Below are 23662 nucleotides of genomic sequence, written 5' to 3'. Positions count from 1 at the left end.
CACCTGCAATCATAAAAACACCTGACCCATCCTTGCAGACCCCCAAGAAGTCTATTTCGATAGTTTTTATACTTGTCTCTCCACTTTGTGCTTTTTCACCCCCAAAATTAAAGTACTTTTTTGGGGTGTTCTCTAGTTTTTCCCTGTGATTTTTTGACACAGTTGTCCTTTGGGGGCTGTCCCAAGGGTTCCGAGAGGTTTCCCCACCTTTACTCCTCAAAATAAAAATTTTGCACTTCTTTTCACCTGCTATTCAGAGGTGAATCTTTTTCGCCTAATATATTGTATTAAATTTCTGCGTAGGTGAACACCAGCTGGAATTGAATACGGAGATAAGTTCTGACCTGGCGAAAAAGACGCAATCGGCGATACTTTTTTGTGGAAAACAGCTTTTCGCTTTTAACTGAATACGGCCCTATGTGGGAATCTTGTTGCCAATTCTGTGCAATTGTGTGATAGAGGTAGGGGACCAGTGGCCTCTTTTGAGTATCCACCATTGGTGTTGGCAGTAAAATAAGTAAGATATTGAAATTACACTACTGAGTCTATAGCAGAGTTGCACCCAAGTCAGGGATACTTGCTGAGATCCCTGACACCCAGCTTTATGTTCTCTAGCCTGGAGTTATTAATGAGAATTAAGGGTCTATACATCATTGGGAGCCATATAATTAAGCATCCATCTCGCCATGGGAGATACAATTAATCATTGCTCTGGTGCTGTGGTAGGTGCTCTGTAAAGCAGCTGTCCATGTGATCAGTATCACTGCTACAGAAGTAGCAGCATTACTTACATTTTCCCATCGCAGGCTCCTGCGCATGTGTGACCTAAGGTCACGCATGCACAAAACTGCTTGGGAGGCAGTGAACAGGTGATGTAGGGACCCGCTTGGATCCCTCTTCGCACCCATGGAACTCCTTCTCATAGGAAAGAACGGGTCTCCGAGAGCAAGCGCCATCTGAAAATGGTGCTACTGGCACAACTGGCACTGTATTGCCAACCCATCACAAGCAAGAACTTCTGAAATTGCCAACAATGGGTCTATGTTGTCCACTACATCAATGAGGCACACTGTTCCTGTGGTAGCTTATTGGCTGGCGGGGCTCCAAGTGCTGGAACACACATGGCTCCTGTCACATTCGGGAGCATTGCTGTACATACAGCATATACATATAGCGCTGCCACTGTATGTCCATCTGGTTTGTTATCTTCTTACCTAAAGATGCTACTGGAGAAGAGGTCCAATCTTCAACTGGGATGCTACTGGACAAGGGGACTGACCACCACAAGGGACAAAGTAAGTATGTAGAGTGAGTGTGAGTGCAAGTGAGTGAGTGAGTGAATGAGTGAGTACATGTGTAATAAAAGAGTAAAACATTCGGTGTCTGTACTGTCATTATTTTAATATTTATTTTACAGGGGGACTTTAGTCACCAGCAAGCCCTTAATGCCCTGCATGCTGGTACTTGTGGTTCTCCAAATACTGGCATGCGGGAGGCTTGCTGGGAATTGTAGTCCTAATGTAACAGACAATATTACTTTCAATCTATTCTTTACTAGATATGAGTGGGTCCGGTTCCATGAGAACCGGACCCACCCGAACTTAGGGGTTCTGAGGCAGATACGAGTCGGCTCGGGTTTTCCCACCAGACTCGGACCTGAAAATGAGGCAAAACATCATCATCCCACTGCCGGATTCTTGCAGGTTTTGGATTCTATAAAGGTCAGCCGCCATTTTTCATTCTTGCTGTGGAGAGTGAAGAGAGAGGGAGCTGGTAGCTGTGCTGTGCTGTTGTTATTGTCAATACTTAATACTTGTTACTGGCTGGCTGTTGTCTATAGAGGGGCTGGCTGGCTGTTGTCATGTCCACAGGGGCTGGCTGGCTGTCACTGTCCTGTCCATAGGGGCTGGCTGTTGTACTTGACCTGTCCATAAGGGGTGGCTAGATGCAGTGCTGTGTTGTCCATGGGGTGCTCTGTCCTTCAAGGGAGCTCTTCCCAACCCCCAGTGTGAAAAAAAAATAGTGTTAGCTTAGCCACACTTGTCATCAGTGCAGGGGTGCTGTGCTGCTGTCTGTTAAGGGGCTGTTACCTCTTTTCAGGGGTTCACCCCAGTGTTAAAAAAATAAAAAGAAACAATTTTTTTTGTGTGGCATGTTAACCACACCTGTCATCGGCGTAGGTGCGCAGGGATGCTGTGCTGCTGTCTGTCGAGGGGCTGCTGCCCAAAAAATAAATAAACAATTTTTTTGTGTGCATGTCAGCCACACCTGGCTGTCACTGTCATTGGCAGGTGGTGAGTTTGTCTGTGGCGGTACACCTGTCAAACCGTAACGCAGGTTTCCTAAGGCGAGCTCAGGGCTTAATCAACCATGGCAACTGGATTAGTGTCATAAGGAAGAGGAGGCTGACAACTTGGTGTCATGTTGTGAGTTTGCCATATGGGGTATGTTGTTGTTAAGGGATCAGACTGGTTATCATCAGTGGACACATCATTTATTATAGTTGTTGTTATTTTGGATTGCTATCTTCTGAAGGGTGTTTACCAACAGACAGAGTCTACCTATCAGCTCAGGCATAGATACTTCCTGAGGAACAGAGCTCTGTTCTCTGGAGGGAAGCCAAATAGGTGGGAGCCCCTGTATCAACATCTGGAGCTCCCTCTCCACATCATCTATTATAGATGGGAAAAAAATTGGCATCAGGGACATCTAACTCCTCTTTCTATACTCTTTTTGGACAGGAAGTCCAGGATGGATGATTTGGAAAAAGAAGGCCTAGCAACATATAGGGATGGTCATTATCAAGACCTGGTCCCCCCCAGTGGGTGTAGTCTGGGAGGTATTGGTTGGCATGCAGGCAGCGGAATAACAAAGGCCTCCATGTTGTCTATGCTCACTATTCTGTATTTCAGTTTGCAATTCAGGTAGGAATAAAGTTGGCTACAGAACACAGAATCACTGGATGTCTTAGTGCATTCAGGCTAGATATGATCCATGAATTCCCAAACAGATTCCAGACAGATGAATCCTATGCTTGTGATAATCTTTGGTAATTCCTGGCAAAGGTGGCTGTTATAGCCAGACACTTTGAAGGCTATAACTTTTAACTGTTTTATAAAAAACACGTGACTGAAACATTTCCACACTGCAGAACATGATGGAGAAATCCCTTGAAGTTCAGCACTTAGAGCATCTCTTTTCATGTTCTCTGAGGCCTCTCCTGACTGTGAAGAAAGATTCTCCATACTGTAGTCTTCCATTGTGACTTTTTAATGGTGATTTCAATGTTGTCCACTTACTGAGATCCATCTCATATGAGGGTTGGGTTTTCCCCATGCAAATGAGACAATTCACATCCAGAAGGTGACTCTTATGTTTAGCTGTTTGGTGTCAGTCTCTCTTTTCGCAGAATTTGCACAATCTTGGTCTTGGGGGCACCATGATGAATCAGACAGATCCTCCAGGGTAAACATCTGATCTGGTGATGTATTTATTTCTATTAAACCTTTGTGGGTGAGTTTAGTCATCTGCCGCTTGTGGTGGAGCTCTTTTTCTGCTTTCTAAATGATCTCCAGGCACAATGTACAACTTGTGGTGGAGCTCTTTTTCTGCTTTCTAAATGATCTCCAGACACAATGTACAACTTAAACCTTAAACTGAAATGTTGCATTTAATGCTCTGTTCCGCTTGTTCACATATCTAAGAAGTGGACATTGGGAACAATGGCAATTTGAAGGCCACTAACTAACTCTGTTTTTTTAATGTCCCTGTACAGATTGCAAAATCCCTTTACAGAACAGAAGGTTTGCAAAGGATTATTTAAGGCAATTGTTTATCTATTTTTGGAAAGCACACTTCCTGTTCCTGGTCCCCTTCTGGGATGAAAAAAAATCTACTCCCAGCAAGCAGGCATGGCACTCAAGAAAGAATTCCCAAGAAAGACACAACGTAAGACTTAAGCCTTAAATCTGAAATGTTGCATTTAATGCTCTGTTCCGCTTGTTCACATATGGTTAAGTGGACAGTGGGAACAACGGCTGCTTGAAGGCCATTAACTAAATCTGTTTTTTTTTTATGTCCCTGTACAGGTTGGAAAATGCCTTTACAGAAGGTTTGCAAAGGAATATTTAAGTCAATTGTTTATTTTTTTTGGAAAGCACTCTTCCTGGTCCCCTTCTGGAGTGAGAAAATCAACTCCCAGCAGCAGCAGCCATGCTCAAGGATTAGTCTGTGCTGATGTGAACATATCAATTTTTTTTGTAAATGCCTCCTCCCCTCCCCTTCTCTCTCATAAATTTTCTTCAGAATCAAGAAACTAAATTTAATTTACTACCAATCAATCCTTCCTGTCCCTGCCCTACCTTCAACTACATACATACTCCAAACCCTCAGGCCTCTCTTGAATAATAAAAGTGTTTCTTGATGTGCCATGTTTGAAGTTGAACTGCCATGTGTTTGTGCCACCCACTGCTGCAGCTTTGCTTAGTCAACCAGCTAGCTATCTTGGTGCAAATTTTGGGCCTAAACTAGATGAAAAAAATCAATAATGTGAGCTGTGAGGTGGTCAAAATTGACTGGAAATTAGTGGAAATAAATGTTATTGAGGTTATTAATACTGTAGGAACAAAAAAAAGGCACACTTTATGTGATTTTAGCTGTTTTTATGATATTTTAAGAAAAATTCCAGATCCAAAACCAAAAACCGAAAAGGAAAACATGGAGGTGAGATTTTGGCAAAACCAATCCAGATCCAAAACCAGGGGGATCCAGATCCGAAACCAAAACCAAAACACGAGGGCCAGTTTCTGCACATCTCTATTCTTTACATCTATCATCCCCGCACCCACTGCCTAGGGGTGCAGGGGATAGCCCTGGGCTTCAGCTCTGGCCTTGGGTACACTGGAAGGGGGGACCCTTTATTGGGGGAGTCCCTTGATCCCTAGGAATCCCCTGCCTTGGCTTACTAGTTGGTGGAGCTGAATGCTTTGGCCGGGGGAAACATCAAGTGTGTACCCTGTTAGTGGAGCCCTGTGCTAGTTCCAAAAATACAAGGGACTCCTACATATTTTTTTTACTTTATATTCAGGACCAGGGCTGGCTCCAAGAGCCAGGTGCGGGTTGATTAAATATGGGGGAACTTGGGCTGGCAGTATACAGTAGTTTATATTAAACTGTCATCCTGTTTGCCACTCAGTTTCCTAGATGTTCTATATTCTCTTTTAAACTACCATGTGTTTGTGTCACTGCTCTGTCACTTATTTTAGCTAGTCAGCTCACTGCAGCCTTTGGCAAATATGGGTAGATAAAATATTGTGAGCTGTGAAGTGGTCAAAATTGAATGGAAATTAATTTTATTGAGGTTAATAATAATGGATCAATAGAAACAGGCCAAAATTACATGATTATAGCTGTTATTATCATTTTTTTTTTAAATCCCAAACCAAAATACTTGAGGGTGGTTTTGGCAAAACCAAAACACGACAATGAATTAGGACTAAAACCAAAACATGGGGTTCCACGCTCATCTCTAATACTGTTTTATCTTCAAGACTTCGGGGTAAATTTACTAAGTTGGGAGTTCTATTAAGAAGTGATATTACCCATAGCAACCAATTAGATTCTACTTCTCATTTATCTAGCACCTTCTAGAAGATAATACCTGGAATCTGATTGGTTGATATGGGCAACATCACTTCTTAATAGAACTCCCATCTTAGTAAATTTACCCCTTCAAGTTGCTTTGACGAAACTTGTGGGTGTGTGGCCTGGTGTGTTCCTGGTCTGATGTGAAGGAGACCACTACATTGTCCATGATATGTAAGGTATTTTATGCTGTTGAATCCACAGTGTTTTGACCACCACCATTGGTAAGCATGCTTTTAATCTGTTTATTTGACTGCATATTAAAATTATCTTTTAATGTACTATGAGAAGCCCTCTTGTTCATTCAACCCTTTAGAAATATTGTCACCTGAGGCATGGATTCAGGATGTTGTGGGGAGGACACCAGCTCAAGTCAAGCATTCAGGGAGCTGTTACCTGGCTCAAAAATATGAAGACCCTAAGTGACCGTAGTACTGAAGGCCCATCCTTTTTCCTTCATTCACTACAGGGACCAGTAAACCAGCTCTTAGTTGAGCAAAATATGCTGTATTGGATTGCTGACTTTCCAACATACAGTACACTAGATGTTTCCTGGAGGCACAGTTAAAGGACATAAGATAACAACTTTTCACACACACACATATGCACCATCTACTGTTTTTTCCAGTGCTCTTTCACACATACTCAGTGTATATATGTATTAGAGATGTGTGGTTCGGTTCTCTAGAAATCCAAATCCACCTGCATTTTGTAAATCTGAAATTAACAGAGTCGCGGTTCTGATCTCCTGAGGCAAACCAGACAGATCCAAGTCATGGTTCTAATCTTCCCATAGTTCGGAATTCTGAGTTTAAATCTGAATTTTGGGTTTTGGTATGCAAAAATTACATGATATTATCTCTTTTTATAGTTTTTTTTTTTTTTAACAAACCCAGTTCCAAAACCAAAACTCTTGATGGTGGTGTGGAAAAATCAAAACCAAAACACGAAAATGATTCCAGATCCAAAACCAAAATACAGGGGTCATTGCACATCTCTAATATACATATGTGCATTTCTCTGTTAATTGGTATACTGTAGCTAAACATATACATATTTATATAATTATAATAACTTACATTATTAATAGATACCATTGTATTCTTTTCATTGATAGAATCCAAAAGTCTGTATGACAGCAAAAATAAGATTTTTGGCTGAAAAGGAAATTTACATATAAGAGAAATAAAATAGAAGCACCATTATGTAGTAATAATAACATGAAGTGAATTATTTTGTAGTGTGTTGATAGAATGTTCATATGCCAGAAGGAAATAGAAGGGAGCACAAAGAGTTATATTTTTGCAGGAATTCATGTTGCAGAAATTTAAGGCTATTATATATCTGTAGATGGCAGCTACACAATAGTAGCAGGCTCAGAAGGTGAATTACTATGAAAGGGTCAGGGAAACTGTTCACCCATTGTCAGCTATTCTACTATTATCTGCTTTTGAAATGCTACTATACTCTATATGCCCTTTTGTAGCTGTCCCCAAAAAACTAATTTTCTTGTAAGCTGACCTGTTAATAATGAACTTTCTTCCTTTGGACCTTGACATATGGCATGCCATTTGTTGAAATTTCTTAGTTAACAATGTTGTTAACATAATTTCAGATCCATTTTACCTTTCTTTTCCATTAACAAAAATGTTGTAAAAGGAATTCATTGGAAAGATAATTTACTATAGATAGAATAATAAAACTGTACTGTTTCTAATAATATATATATATATATGTATATTTATGTATATATAGTATGAGCAGTATTTAAGTATTGATCAAGAACCATTCAAATATAACAATGTTCTTTATAATGACTACTTAGTAGATCATGGACTTTTAATGACTAATTAAAACATTTTGAAGGTAATATTGTGATTTTATTGCATATATGCACAACATTAAGTACTTCTGGGCAGACCATTCAGCTGTTATGGGCTCAGCAAAGAGGGGGTTACAGCAATGCATATCCAAACTCTTTAGAGACCCCACATACTGCTGTTGAGAATCCATTAGGGCAGTGGTTCCCAAACTTTCTGAATCATGGCACCCTAGAGTATCAGCATTTTTCAGGGCACCCCTAAGATAGGGTACACATCTAAAGATTTTAAGTCCAACCATCCAACTATTTGATTATTTGGAATGAAAATGTGGTAACGTATGGGAGTAAATGATGATCAACAATTTGCTCCTAAATGCCAGAAAACAGATGAAAATGGTCGTCAGACAAGTTTGTTAAATGTTTGATCTAAACAACTTGATCAAATAACAGTTTTCGTCCATTTTGTGGCATTTGGGAGCAAATTGCTGATTGCCATTTGCTTTCATACCTTACCAGATTTCCATTCCAACCAATCAACTAGTTGGATGGTTGGATAGAAAAGCTTTAGGTGTGTACACAGCCTAAGTGAAAAGTTTCTTATTGAGAAAGCCAGAAAGAATACTAAATGAAGTGAATTGTACTTACCTGTCATTCTTATGTTCATTTTTGTGGTGGTGGATATTGACCATAAATAATTGATTTAAACTTACACCACCAACCCATGGCAACCCTGCAATTGCCCCAAGGCACCTCAGAGTTTGGGAACCACTGCATTAGCGGTTAGTACATGTGTAGTGAGGCCTATTTTGGGCTGTCTTAGCTGCAATGGAACAAAAAGCCCAAATGGGACTCCACTGTGCATGTGCCAGACCCCAAAGCAAGAGCATTCATAGTGATCATGGATGGACTGGGGCTGCATGCAGCATTGGCACATAAAAGGGCTTGGTCATACCTCAGGGTGTGTGGCATCATGACACGCCCCTAACTCTCTGTATGTCAGCCAAACAGAGCACCAGCAGAGCGGCCAGGATGGATAAGCCGTCAGCCCTTTTGGCATTTGCCAGTAGTGCCAGATGGCCAGTCCGGCCCTGCTAGTGATGAGTAAATACATGGCACTGGGCATCTCTCAAAAAGTTGTTTTTTATTCTTGTTATTGACTCCCTTAATAACTATCAAAGTTATTTCTAGTACCTGCAATGCACTGAAAGTATTATTTTAATTGTACTGTACTATAACTACACTGGTAGACTGTTTCATTGCTATTTTATATCACAATAAAGAACAAAACTATACTATTGTGCACTGTATTTGATAGGCACTATTTTTTCTCTGATAAAATGTAAAAAAAAAATTGTATATATGTAATTAATATTTGCTAACATAGTCTTTGGTCAAAATAACTGCAATAGGCCATTTTGTATAGCCATAGATGAGCTTCCTGCACTTTTGGCAATTTGGACCACTGTTCCTGTGCACACTTCTCTTTCCTTGTTCTCCCAACTTTTGTGTGGGTTCTCCCAACTGCTGTTTTCAGATCTCTTCACAGGTTTTCTTTGGTACTTTGATCTGAACTAATTGCAGGCCACTTAAGAATAGTCTAAAGAAGTTATTTTCAACTTTTTTTAACTGGAGGCACACTACGCAAGATATTAAAATTGTCAAGGCACGGCACACAGGGCCTGATACAGAGCCGGACTCTCTGAATGAGCGCCCGCTCTAAATCAGGGCATTTTTTTTTTTGGTGCATCCTCCTGGATGCTCGCATAGCTGTGGGTTACCACCCACAGCTTATGCGAGCGTCCATGATGATGGTCGCGATGGTCAAGACCATCAGGCTTGCGATGAGACCCTGCGGTAGGGTCTCGGTGACCGCAAGCCCTGGAGTGATTTTGGCTCTATCAGAGAAAAATCACTCCCACTGACATCACTAGTGATGTCAGTGGGGCCGGACCCAGACGGTAGGCATTCCCATGGGAACGCCTCTGTCTGGGCAGCCATGCCCCAGCATGCCCACCAAAGGGGGCGTGCTGTCACTCACCATCATCAGCACGCCCCCTTTGGTGCGAGACCCCGAGTGACAGCTTCCCCGTCGCTTGCCGGGTCTCGCGCATGCGCACGACGGAGCAGCCTCCATCGTGCGCATGCATTTTGAGTACCATCGACCCACTTGTGAATGTCCTGCACTCGCGAGCGGGTCTGAACGAGACCCACCATCTGGCGATGCAGTGTGCGCAACCTATGGAAAACATACATATTGGCTCATACATAAAAAAACACACATTGGTCTGCACAGGAATAAAACGCACATTGGCCCCAAAGAAATAAAATGCACATTCATTGGCCCCCATAGGAATAAAATGCACATACATTGGCCCCATAGGAATAAAACACACATATATTGGCCACCATAGGAATAAAATACACAAACATTGGCCCCCATAGGAATAAAACACACATACATTGGCCCCCATAGGAATAAAACACACATACCTTGGCCACAGAGAAATAAAATACACATATAGTGGCCCCAGAGAAATAAAACACACATACATTGGCCCCCACAGAAAAAAGATATTGCTGGCTCCCAAAGGAAATAAAAACCACATTGCTACACATAAAATATAAATTTAAATTTTTTACTGCCCCTACCTGTGCCTCGTCAGCAGAGTGCAGTGTGCAGGCATGCAGGCTGGGCTAGCAATGGGAAATTAAATTACCAGGTGCCAACATGCACTAATCAGGTGTAAAATATAAGTGGTGTAGGCTGCTGCTTACTACCTGGGAATATTGCCACTCTTCCCAACACAAGAAATATTAAAAAATATATAGGTGGAAAAGCGCTGCACAAACACACATTAATCAAATCTATAGTTAGTAAAAAATGTTTCAATACACAATATTATAAAAATAGAGCTAATTCCTAATATGAGTCCAGATATCTGGTATAATAGCTCTTATATCACACAGAATGTAATAATTCACTTGTACCATAAAATATGCATCAAAATGTGCAACAATGAAAATAAAGAACCTATTTATAATTAATAACAGTCCTGAGCGGAAATAAAGTCACTTGTATAGCCAATTGGGTTGTCCATATAATTGAATGAGAAATCTAGCAGACGGAAATATAGATGAAAAAAGTCTTGTAACTGCTAGTAATTGTATCAAAGATAAATGTGGCTATTTGTAGCTTGAAATACAATGTCCACACTGAGCTTACATATCCATATTCACCTCCTTGGATGGAGAGATCTATCAGCACCGGACATGAAATAAAGTATCCCCCGGCAGCACAGTGGGATCGCCGTTCCTACCAGTTGGATTCTGGATTCAGCGGTGTAATCCGTCCGCTACTAGAGCAAGCAGCTATGCTGCAGGCTGGGCTCACTGGCTGGCTGGTGGCCCAGGGCTGGCTGGGGGTGCTGTTTGGCACAGGGCTGGCTGTGCTGGTGGCCAAGGGCTTGATGGCTGTGCTGGTGGCCATTTGGCAGGCTGTCTGGCTGGTGAAGCAGGCAGGCGGGCTGACAGTGTTGGTGAAGCTGGTGGCCGCTGGGCTGGCTGGTGAGACAGGCAGGCTGGCTGGCTGTGCTGCTGGCCACGGGGCTGGCTGGGGAGGCAAGCTGGCTGACTGGGGGTGCTGGTGGCCTTCCTGCAGGGCTTCTCTAGAGGCCACAGAGCAGGCAGGCAGGCTGACTGACTAGAGCCACAGCATGCATGACCTGTGATGTCACACCGCCGCGTCTGCATAGGTGATGGCCCAGGCACGCCTGAGACTCCCAGACGAGCCTGGACCACAGTACAGCAGATCTGACCGGCAGCTCTGACCGGTGGATCTGACCGCACAGCACACTAAACAACCGCTAATGTGCCGCGGCGCAGCGGTTGAAAAACGCTGGTCTAAAGACTTGTCTTGAACCAATCTGGGGGGGGGGATTTTTTGTGTGTTTGTTCTCACTGTGGTGCTGTAAGATCCAGGATTTTTGACAGAGACCCATCTTTTTGACACTGGGTTCAACATTTTGCTCCACAATGGCACAGTAATCTCTAAATTTCATGATGTTTTTGCAGTTGCTCTTCCACACTACATACTATAAATTAGGGGTGAGCGGGTTCAGATTTTTGAAATCCGAACCCCCCCGAGCCCCCCCGATCTGAGTCAGATCCGAGTCAGGCTCGACTTTTCCCGCCTGACTCGGATCTGAAATCGAGGCAAAACGTCATCATCCAGCCTTCCGGGTCTCGCGGGTTTTGGATCCCATATAAGGTACCCGCGTCGGTGCCATTTTCTCACTCGGCTGTGGACAGTGAATAGGGAGGGTGGGAGTTAGGGCTGGCTGGGCTGTGTAGTGTAGTGTAGTGCAGAGTAGTGTTGTGCTGTGCTGTGCTGCGCTGTGCTGCTGTTGTCCACTACTTCAAAGTCCATAGGGGCTGGCTGTGTTGTGCTGTGCTGCTGTTGTTAATAGGGGCTGTGTCCACTACCTTAAAGTCCATAGGGGCTGGCTGGACTGTGTTGTGCAGTCAGTTCTCCATAGGGGCTGTGTCCACTCCAAAGTCCTGTGCAGTGTCCCAGTCCTAAAGGGGTGCTGTAGTGTTGTCCAGGGGGTGCTCTGTCCATCAGGGGTGCTCCCCCCAAGTGCTAAAAAAATAATATTTTTTCTGTGTTTGTGAATTGTGTGCGCAGTAGCCGCACGTGCATCAACAAAGTAGTGCCAAGCATGCGCCTGTGTCATAAGTAAAGGGCCAGCTGGCTTGACCGTTAAAGGGTGCTGTAACCCCCAAAGTATACTCCTGTCCAAAGCAGAAAAAAAATAATTTTCTGTGTTTGTGAATTGTGTGCGCAGTAGCCGCACGTGCATCAACAAAGTAGTGCCAAGCGTGCGCCTGTGTCATAAGTAAAGGGCCGGCTGGCTTGACCGTTAAAGGGTGCTGTAACCCCCAAAGTACACTCCAGTCCAAACCAAACAAAATGATTTTCTGTGTTTGTGAATTGTGTGCGCAGTAGCCGCACGTGCATCAACAAAGAAGTGCCAAGCGTGCGCCTCTGTCATAAGTAAAGGGCCGGCTGGCTTGACCGTTAAAAGGTGCTGTAACCCCCAAAGTACACTCTAAACCAAACCAAAAAAAAAATATTTTCTGTGTTTGTGAATTGTGTGCGCAGTAGCCGCACGTGCATCAACAAAGTAGTGCCAAGCGTGCGCCTGTGTCATAAGTAAAGGGCCGGCTGGCTTGACTGTTAAAGGGTGCTGTAAACCCCAAAGTAAACACCAGTCCAAACCAAAAAAAAATTATTTTCTGTGTTTGTGAATTGTGAGCGCAGTAGCCGCACGTGCATCAACAAAGTAGTGCCAAGCGGGCGCCTGTGTCATGAGTAAAGGGCCAGCTGGCTTGACTGTTAAAGGGTGCTGTAAGCCCCAAAGTACACTCCAAACCAAATAACAAAATATTTTTTCTTTGTTTGTGAATTGTGTGCGCAGTAGCCACACGTGCATCAACAAAGTAATGCCAAGCGTGCGCCTGTGTCATAAGTAAAGGGCTGGCTGGCTTGACCGTTAAAGGGTGCTGTAACCCCCAAAGTACACTCCAGTCCAAACCAAAAAAAAAAAATTTTCTGTGTTTGTGAATTGTGTGCGCAGTAGCCGCACATGCATCAACAAAGTAGTGCCAAGCGTGTGCCTGTGTCATAAGTAAAGGGCTGGCTGGCTTGACCATTAAAGGGTGCTGTAACCCCCAAAGTACACTCCAGTCCAAACCAAACAAAATGATTTTCTGTGTTTGTGAATTGTGTGCGCAGTAGCCGCACGTGCATCAACAAAGAAGTGCCAAGCGTGCGCCTGTGTCATAAGTAAAGGGCCGGCTGGCTTGACCGTTAAAGGTGCTGTAACCCCCAAAGTACACTCTAAACCAAACCAAAAAAAAAATATTTTCTGTGTTTGTGAATTGTGTGCGCAGTAGCCGCACGTGCATCAACAAAGTAGTGCCAAGCGTGCGCCTGTGTCATAAGTAAAGGGCCGGCTGGCTTGACCGTTAAAGGGTGCTGTAACCCTTAAAGTACACTCCAGTCCAAACCAAATAAAAAAATATTTTCTGTTTTTGTGAATTGTGTGCGCAGTAGCCGCACGTGCATCAACAAAGTAGTGCCAAGCGTGCGCCTGTGTCATTAGTAAAGGGCCGGCTGGCTTGACCGATAAAGGGTGCTGTAACCCCCAAAGTACACTCCAAACCAAATAACAAAATATTTTCTCTGTGTTTGTGAATTGTGTGCGCAGTAGCCGCACGTGCATCAACAAAGTAGTGCCAAGCGTGCGCCTGTGTCATAAGTAAAGGGCCGGCTGGCTTGACCGTTAAAGGGTGCTGTAACCCCCAAAGTACACTCCAGTCCAAACAAACAAAAAAAATATTTTCTGTGTTTGTGAATTGTGTGCACTGTGGCTGCACGTGCATCAACAAAGGAGCAGTGCCAAGCGTGCACCTGTGTCCCATAAGTAAAGAGCTGGCTGGCTCATTTCTTAAAGGGTGGTGTAACCCACAAAGTGCACTACTCTCCAGCAAAAATAAAAAAATATTTTCTGTGTTTGTGTGCGCTTTAGCCGCACGTATATATCAATATAACATAAATGGAGGACCAAACTTTCTCCGATAAAAATAAAATAGGGAAAGATCAAGAACCACTTCCTCCTAGTGCTGTTGCTGCTGCTGGGAGTTGTTCATCATCCCAGAGAGGAAGTAGGAACATCACTACTTTTACTAAACAATTGACCCTCCAACAGTCCCTAGCGATGAGGATGAAGTACGACAGCAGTCATCCTGAAGCAAAACGTATAACTGAGGCCTTGACTGCTATGTTGGTGTTAGACGTGCGTCCGGTATCTGCCATTAGTGCAGTTGGATTTAGACAATTGATGGAGGTAGTGTGTCCCCGGTTCCAAATCCCGTCTAGATTCCACCTGCATCCTCAAAGCAGCAGCGACAAGCGTGTGTCTGTCTGTTAAAGGATGGTGTAACCCTCAAAGTGCGCTCCACAAACAATAAAAATATTCTTCTTTTTTTTTCTCTTTGTGAAATGTGTGGGCTGTAGCCGCACCTGCATCCTCAAAGCAGCAGCGACAAGCATGCGTCTGTCTGTTAAAGGGTGGTGTAACCCTCAAAGTGCACTCCACAAACAATAAAAATATTTTTCTTTTTTTTTCTGTCTTTGTGAAATGTGTGGGCTGTAGCCGCACCTGCATCCTTAAAGCAGCAGTGACAAGCGTGCGTCTGTCTGTTAAAGGGTGGTGACACCCTCAAAGTGTGCTACACAAACAATAAAAATACTGTTCTTTTTTTTCTGTCTTTGTGAAATGTGTGGGCTGTAGCCGCACCTGCTTCCTTAAAGCAGCAGCGACAAGCGTGCGTCTGTCTGTTAAAGGGTGGTGACACCCTCAAAGTGTGCTACACAAACAATAAAAATATTGTTCTTTTTTTTCCTGTCTTTGTGAAATGTGTGGGCTGTAGCCGCACTTGCATCCTTAAAGCAGCAGCGACAAGCGTGCGTCTGTCTGTTAAAGGGTGGTGACACCCTCAATGTGTGCTACACAAACAATAAAAATACTGTTCTTTTTTTTCCTGTCTTTGTGAAATGTGTGGGCTGTAGCCGCACCTGCTTCCTCAAAGCAGCAGCGACAAGCGTGCGTCTGTCTGTTAAAGGGTGGTGTAACCCTCAAAGTGCTCCAAAAAAAAACAAACTATTATTTTAATGTGTTCGTGACTTGTTTGCGATGTAGCCACACGTGCATCAAGATAGTAGCAGCGCCAAGCGTGCGCCTGTGTCATAAGTCAAGGGCTGGTTTGGACATCTGGTCCGGACTGAAGGACGTGCCAACAATTTCTGACAAGTCTACTGTCACTGCATATGATACTGTCCTCAAAGCAGCAGCGACAAGCATGCGTCTGTCTGTTAAAGGATGGTGACACCCTCAAAGTGTGCTACACAAACAATAAAAATATTGTTCTTTTTTTTTCTGTCTTTGTGAATTGTGTGGGCTGTAGCCGCACTTGCATCCTCAAAGCACCAGCGACAAGCGTGCGTCTGTCTGTTAAAGGGTGGTGCAACTCTCAAAGTGCTCCAAAAAATAAAAAACTATTTTTTTAATGTGTTTGTGACTTGTGTGCGATGTAGCCACACTTGCATCCTCAAAGCAGCAGCGACAAGCGTGCATCTGTCTGTTAAAGGGTGGTGACACCCTCAAAGTGTGCTACACAAACAATAAAAATATTCTTCTTCTTTTTTCTGTCTTTGTGAATTGTGTGGGCTGTAGCCGCACTTGCATCCGCAAAGCAGCAGCGACAAGCGTGCATCTGTCTGTTAATGGGTGGTGACACCCTCAAAGTGTGCTACACAAACAATAAAAATATTCTTCTTTTTTTTTTCTGTCTTTGTGAATTGTGTGGGCTGTAGCTGCACTTGCATCCTCAAAGCAGCAGCAACAAGCGTGCGTCTGTCTGTTAAAGGGTGGTGACACCCTCAAAGTGTGCTACACAAACAATAAAAATATTCTTCTTCTTTTTTCTGTCTTTGTGAATTGTGTGGGCTGTAGCCGCACTTGCATCCGCAAAGCAGCAGCGACAAGCGTGCATCTGTCTGTTAATGGGTGGTGACACCCTCAAAGTGTGCTACACAAACAATAAAAATATTCTTCTTTTTTTTTTCTGTCTTTGTGAATTGTGTGGGCTGTAGCTGCACTTGCATCCTCAAAGCAGCAGCGACAAGCGTGCGTCTGTCTGTTAAAGGGTGGTGACACCGTCAAAGTGTGCTACACAAACAATAAAAATATTCTTTTTTTTTCTGTCTTTGTGAATTGTGTGCACAGTAGCCGCACTTGCATCCTCAAAGCAACAGCGACTAGCGTGCGTCTGTCTGTTAAAGGATTACATCGGTGACAGCATCCAAGTAGGCATGTCAGACAGTCCGTACCTGTACTGGCAGGAAAAAGAAGCAATTTGGAGGTCCCTGTACAAACTTGCTCTATTTTACCTGAGTTGCCCCCCCTCCAGTGTGTACTCCGAAAGAGTGTTTAGTGCAGCTGGGAACCTTGTCAGCGAAAGGCGTAGGAGGTTGCTTCCACAAAATGTGGAGAAGATGATGTTCATAAAATGAATTATCAACTCTTCCAGGGAGACCAGCCTCCAGAACGTACAGAGGGACCTGTGGTTGTGGATTCCAGTGGGGACGAATTAATACTCTGTGTGGATGAGGATGTACACAACACTGAAGAGGGTGAGGAATCGGTGGATGAGGAGGATGAGGACGACATCTTGCCTCCGTAGAGCCAGTTTGTGCAGGGAAAGATTAATTGCCAGCTTGTTTTGTTGGGGCCCAAACGAACCAATCATTTCAGCCACAGTCGTGTGGCAGTCCCTGGCGCTGAAATGTTTGGTTTGTTAAAGTGTGCATGTCCTGTTTATACAACATAAGGGTGGGTGGGAGGGCCCAAGGACAATTCCATCTTGCTCCTCTTTTTTTTCTTTGCATTATGTATAGTTTGGGGCCTAGTTTTTCAAACTGCCATCCTGTCTGCCACTGCAGTGCCACTCCTAGATGGACCACGTGTTTGTGCCGCCCACTCGTATCTCTTAGCATAGTCATCCAGCTACCTCGGTGCAACCTTTTGGACATAAAAACACTATTGTGAGGTGTGAGGTGTTCAGAATAGACTGGAAATGAGTGGAAATTAAGGTTATTGAGGTTAATAATAGCATAGGAGCAGAAAACCCCACAAATTCTGTGATTTTAGCTGTTTTTATGCTTTTTTTCAAAAAAATACAGATCCAAAACACAAAACCCAGAACCCAAAACGCGGAAGGGTGGTTTTGGCAAAACCAATCCAGATCCAAAACACGAAGAAAGATCCAGATCCAAAACCAAAACACAAAACACGAAAAGTGGCCGGTGCACACCCCTACTATAAATACTTGTGGACAATCTGTACTTTGATCTAGCATACCCTGTATGCTGAATACATTGGTTTTACATCCAGATGTTCTCTGGTAATACCTAGTAGTGGTACTTGCAGGCCAGTCCTTTTCTACACTAGTATCTATATCCTGTGCAACTGCACCTGATAAATTCTAACAAAATTTAAGTCAAGTCCTGGGAACAACCAAATACACATAGCATTTTATGGGTGGGAACAGGGTTTGCTACATGTGAACACTAGGGATGTGCGCCGACCCCCGTGTTTTGGTTTTGTTTTCGGTTTTGGATCTGTATCTCCTTCCTGTTTTGGATCTGGATCTAGTATTGCAAAACCACCCTTGCGTGTTTTGGTTTTGGATCTGGATCTTTTTTCAAAAAATTATAAAAACAGGTAAAACCATATAATTTGGGCCTGTTTTTGTTCCTACAGTATTATTAACCTTAATAAAATGTATGCCCGTCATTTGCAGTCAATTTTGACCACCTCACAGCTCACAATATTGATTATTTTCATCTAGATTAGGCCTAGGGCCGAAATGTTGCATCCAGCTAGTTGGCTGACTAAACTAAGTGACAGCAGTGGGCGGCACTAACTTGAGGCCATTTTTAAAAAAATGAAAAGGGCATACAGGAGATTCTGAGTGTGGCCATTACAATTTCTGGACATTCATATACAATCAAATTCAAAATGTCAGGCAGCAATGCCCCAAACAGCACATAATGCAGAGAAAAGAGGTGCAAGATGGAATAGTCATTGGGCCCTCCCATCCACCCTTATGTTGTATATGAAACAGGACATTCACAGTTTAACAAACCAATCATTTCAGCAACAGGGACTGCCAATTGTGGCTGAAATTATTGGTTTGTTTGGACCCCCATAAAACAAGCTGCCAATGTGCATTGGACATGGAAATGATCCCATACACAAATTGGCTTTACAGTACACTCTTTATTATTATTTTTTTGTCCAGAGCTTGGGGCCCGGAGCCCTGACCGAGGTAGCAGCGATAGTAGACACAGGCAGCACTAGGTTGCGGCTGTCTGATAATAAGTGCATCTAACGCACACACACACACAGAAAAATAATACACTTTATTTTTTTGTTTTTTTGTCCAGAACTTGGGGCACAGAGCACCCCTGACAGAGGCAGCAGTGAATGATGACACAGGCAGCACTAGGTTCCTGTCTGATGATAATAGGTGCAGCTAATACACATGCACACACAGAAAAAAAATACACTTTTTATTATATAGATATTTATTTTTGGTCCACAACTTGGGGCCCAGAGCACCCCTGAACGTGGCAACAGCGATTGATGACACAGGCAGCACTTGGTTGCTGTCTGATAATAATAACAAGTGCAGCTAATGCATACGCACACACAAAATAAAAAATACACTTTTTATTATATAGATTTTCTTTTTGGTCCGCAACTTGGGGCCCGGAGCATTCCTGACCAAAGCAGCAGTGATTGACGACACAGGCAGCATGCTACTAGCCCAGATGGACACAGCACAGCAGCCCAACTGGACACAGCAGGCAGAACCAGCCCAGACAGACACAGCAGACAGCACCAGCCCAGATGGACACAGCAGACAGCATCAGCCCTACACTACACACCCTCCCTGTTCACTCTCCACATCCGGAGTGAAATGGCGCCGACATGGGCTCCTTATAAAGCAGGGATGGAAGCTCATGAGCCACGAGATTTCATATTTGAGAGGTTTTGCCTCGATGTGAGATCTGGCGCCAGCAGGGGAACCGAACGCACATTTGGTTCTTGCCCAGGATCCCTAAATTCGGGTGGGTTCGGATCTCTGAGATTTGAACCCGCCCATCTCTAGTGGACACCAGATCAACTCAGTTTATGATAATTTCTCTTGTGGATGAGTTTTATAACAATGTCATCCACAATTCAAAGCACACAGTGCCAAATGAAGCACAATTATTTGCTTTAAACAAAAGGATGAATTACTTTAGCAAAATGTTCTAATATGGTTTCGTCTGTTCACAGAGCTTTCTCCAAGAAAGATTTGGGCTTGTACAAGTGTGTTTTGTTAGCCTCGATTTTGGACTTTCTTCTCAGGCACTCTTGAGTATCCTAATGCACAGGCTATCATACTTGGTCCTCAGGACCCCAAACAGTGCATGTTTTCCATGTTTCCTTACAGAATCACAAGTGAACTAATTAGTTCCACCTGTGGATCTTTTACAATGTGTCAGTGAGTAATGACTACACCTGTGCACCAGTTAGGTAACCTGCAAAACGTAACCTGAGAACCGAGTTGAAAACCACTGTCCTAATGTATGACCTCCATTAATTTACTTGCTAACAGAAGCTGTAGTAACGTGTGTCTGAAGGTCTTTTTGAATCTGTTTGCCAATTGATTGAGGTGTTTTCTCCACAATATGAACAATCCACTGCTGCTACAAAGTGCTGATTCTGAGTGGCACACTGTTGTTAATGATAGTATAAGCCCTACCTCTGGTGTAGAAGCATGCATCTGAATGCACAAGGGCTGGGGTATCAACTTTCTGCAGCTGCAGTTGCAACCCTTGGGAACACTAGCCCCATAATAGGTACAGAATTTTCATCAGAGTATAGTCTCCAATGTTCACGATTAAGCATTGGAGTTCACAACTACTCCTGCAACATGCCTGCAACACTCCCATAACACACCCATCAGCCAGAATATCTACATAGTAGAGTCAGTAGAGCCACCTCCCTGTAACCACCCAGTATCACCCAATATATTTCAGAGTCAGTGCAACTGAATTGGTCCTGAGACTCTGTACACAGACATAAAAGGATGTATATGTTGTGCCACATTTTAGGGATTTACACACATACACAGTCACAAAAAAATTGGCAATTTACATAAACATCAACATTGTCAGCACGCTAGGGGTAAGTTTACTAAAGTGACAGCATTTAGAAGTGAAGATGTTGCCCATAGCAACCAATCAGATTCTAGCTAATATCCTTTTGAAGGTGCTAGTTCTAAAAATTCTCACTTTAGTAAATTCACCCGCTAGTCTCTGGAGACTGATTAGTAATTTTGAGATTGTCCATGTTTTGCTACAAATCCTGTCTAACCTCCTTGAACAATTCTTAATTCTTTTCTCCATAGAATGAGTTCTTTCCTCAATTCAGAATTAGTGCCTGAGTGATTTTTATTGTGCAGGCAACTGCAACTCATTATAGGTGAGTTTAGTCCCAAAGTGAAGGAGAATCACCTCCTGGAAATGTAATTATTTTTAACTTCTAAAAAGTGCCAATAATTTTGTCCAAGTCCCTTTTATGTCTGGAAAATACATTGAGTTAGTAAATTGTTGTGTCTTTGTGTTTCATTCCACTGCAAACCAACCATTCTGATTGGGTCATAATATACTGTATATATATTTATCTTCTTAATATATTTGTAACCTCTTTAGGAACCAAGGAAAAGGTATTATATAAATAGTTCATAATGTAATATACAAAATCACTTTTAGGATTAGATTTCTCAGCAGGTTTGAACTTGAAATTTAAAGCTGCACTAATATTAAGTAAAAAACATTCTGTGTTTTGCACTCAATATTACTGCAACTTTAAAATTTGAGTTTAAACAAGCTGAAAAGTGTAAATTTAGACCTTAGATTTTAACTTAGACATAGTGGGGGTGATACAGAGTTGCAGTCTAGTTCATTCTAGGGATGGATTTTGCACTTGTTTTGCACTGTGCAAGTGGCTGAGCCAATCAAATGCATCTATGAGCAATGATGCACCTCAGTCACATCTCCACTTCTAGCTGAATGGGTCTAATTGAGTAACAATGCACTAAGCTATGTGTTCTGAGGGTATGTAAGTGTGGGCTATGTAAATTTGAGAATAAGGCAGAGGTCAATCTGATTTCAGACTGCTTTCCTACACCAACAATAGGGCTGGTGCAAGTGAGCACTGAGAGGAGATACTTCTGCAAGCGGATGCATGTGGGTGTTTTAGCCTTATATTGTATATAGACACTGCATATGGGCAAATATCCACATGTATTTCTGTGCACACAATGCTGCCACACTTGCAGACAAATTTTGTGTAACATTGAATCAGCCCATGTAACTCTACTATTCTGCACATCTACATTAGTAGCATTATTAGGACTTCTATCAATAGAAAAAAATACATTTTAGAGGCATATTTAATTTAAACCAGTTTACCTGGAAATTGAAAAAAAAAATAGATGTACAGGTATATGATGGATAAACCCAAAACTTTGTCAAGCACGAATCTTCTTCTTAGACTTCCCTTGTTGAATTGTTATACAATAAGTGTGGTTGCTGTTCTGTGTAATGGTACAGTAGAACTTGAGTTGTTCCCCTGTCTTGTTTTTTTGACCTTCCTCAATGATCTGCCATTGATGGCTTACTTCTGTGGAAAAATATGGCACCTGTGTGTTTTCAACACTTGAAATACAAGAATCTGTATCAGAACTTGAACAGACAATGAGTTCTTGAACCCTAGGATCTTGATCCCAGTCCTCTGTCATGGTGCGCTGCCTCCTTAATTGCCTTGAGCTGCTTCTTTCAATTAATAAACAGTGTTTTATTCATAGTCCACCTGTAAATCAAAATTTCAAGTGAGGATAATAAAAGCTACATTGAACCACATAAAGAGCTAGTATTGTAATCAAGAAAACAAATAAGTTAATTTTGTTTTCGTAAATGAACTACAGTACTTCTAAAATGCATGCGGGTTATTTTGTAGACAAGCTGCCATCATGTTGGTAAAAAAAATATTATTTAAATTTGTAAAGTGCACTATAAATGTTATTTATACATGTCTGTTCATTGTATTATCTTCTGGATTATTTTTAGACCTTTAACAGCATAATAGTTCCAGAGTAATAAAGAACATTGATTTGTTTTGACATTGTGTTATTGTGTGTACAGTAATTGAACTGTGGTTGTGTTATGGGTGTATCCCAAGTAACTTTCATACAGTAGTATTAAACCACTTCCCTGAGGGAGCAATCATTTCTATTTAAAGCACTGTGTTTGAAACTGATGTCAAAAGCAACCTCATACGCCTATATTTAAGAAGCCTAAAATGTAGCTTCTTACTGTTAGCTTTGATCCAAAACTTAATATAATCTGAACTTTGAGGAATTGCTACCATGTCAATAAAAAGCAAAAAAAGGCATTAAAATAGGACATACAGTATGAGTCTATGACACCATTCCCACCACGGTGTACTAAATTTGGTAGCATTTTGCTTAACACAGTATGCCCTACTTTTATTATGATAATGCAGGAGTAGGCAATTTTTTTCTCTTTGGGTGGCAGACATTCAAAATTCAAAGCAAAACAAAAAATTCCACCACTATGATAATATATATATATATATATATATATATATATATATATATCTAGGAAAGAAGAACAAGGAGCGCACACTTGTAATTTTCTGTAACACTTTAAGTAATAAAAAAGCACATAATCACATACATCAAACTTAAAAGTATTCCATATGAACCAGCCTGTCCGTGATCAGCATGCCACGATACGTCTCCACCGCTCTGGGGACCCATCTGCTAGTTTCACCTGGACCTGGCAAGCTTTATCCTGGAACAGACCACTCAGTTCACCAGTAAAGGTCTGGGACTGCCGCTTCATGCTCTGTGATCACACAAAGTATGCAGATGTACCAAACCTCACATAGAGCACACGGAGCCTTTTAGCAAATAATAGCATGTGTCCATATACTGACACCCCAAACACTTTTCATCCCTATGGACTTTGTCAGTGGGTCATCCATAGGGATGAAACGAGTTTGGGGCACTAATTGCCAACTCATGTGATAATGCATAGTACCATACCAGTACAATAGATTGTATTGTTAAACCTGCAACATATGAAAATTGCATGGAAAAATCATGAAAAAAACCCTATTTTATAGCACACTAGTAAGTTCCTAATGGCACAGACTGCCCTACTACTCTTTTTAGATTAATAGCCATGGAAACAGGAACAAGATCAGAGCAAGCAAAGCAAAATTGCTTTGTTATAATCTTTACTAGGTAGAGAGGCTTGGATAAAAAGTTGGGCAGGTTTTGATGGAGGATTTGCACAATTGATTAAACAGTAAAAGAAATAGAATATTTTTATCATTTGTGTAAACATGATTTTTGTGAGCCACACACAGTAATGCATAATATTTATCTACATTGTGGTTACAACTTCTCCAAAATACTTCAAAAACTAAT

The sequence above is a fragment of the Taudactylus pleione genome, unplaced genomic scaffold (genome assembly GCF_031769625.1).
Source record: "Taudactylus pleione unplaced genomic scaffold, aTauple2 ptg000093l, whole genome shotgun sequence".
NCBI classification, from domain to species: Eukaryota; Metazoa; Chordata; class Amphibia; order Anura; family Myobatrachidae; genus Taudactylus; species Taudactylus pleione.
Note: the sequence above shows the minus strand (reverse complement) of the source record.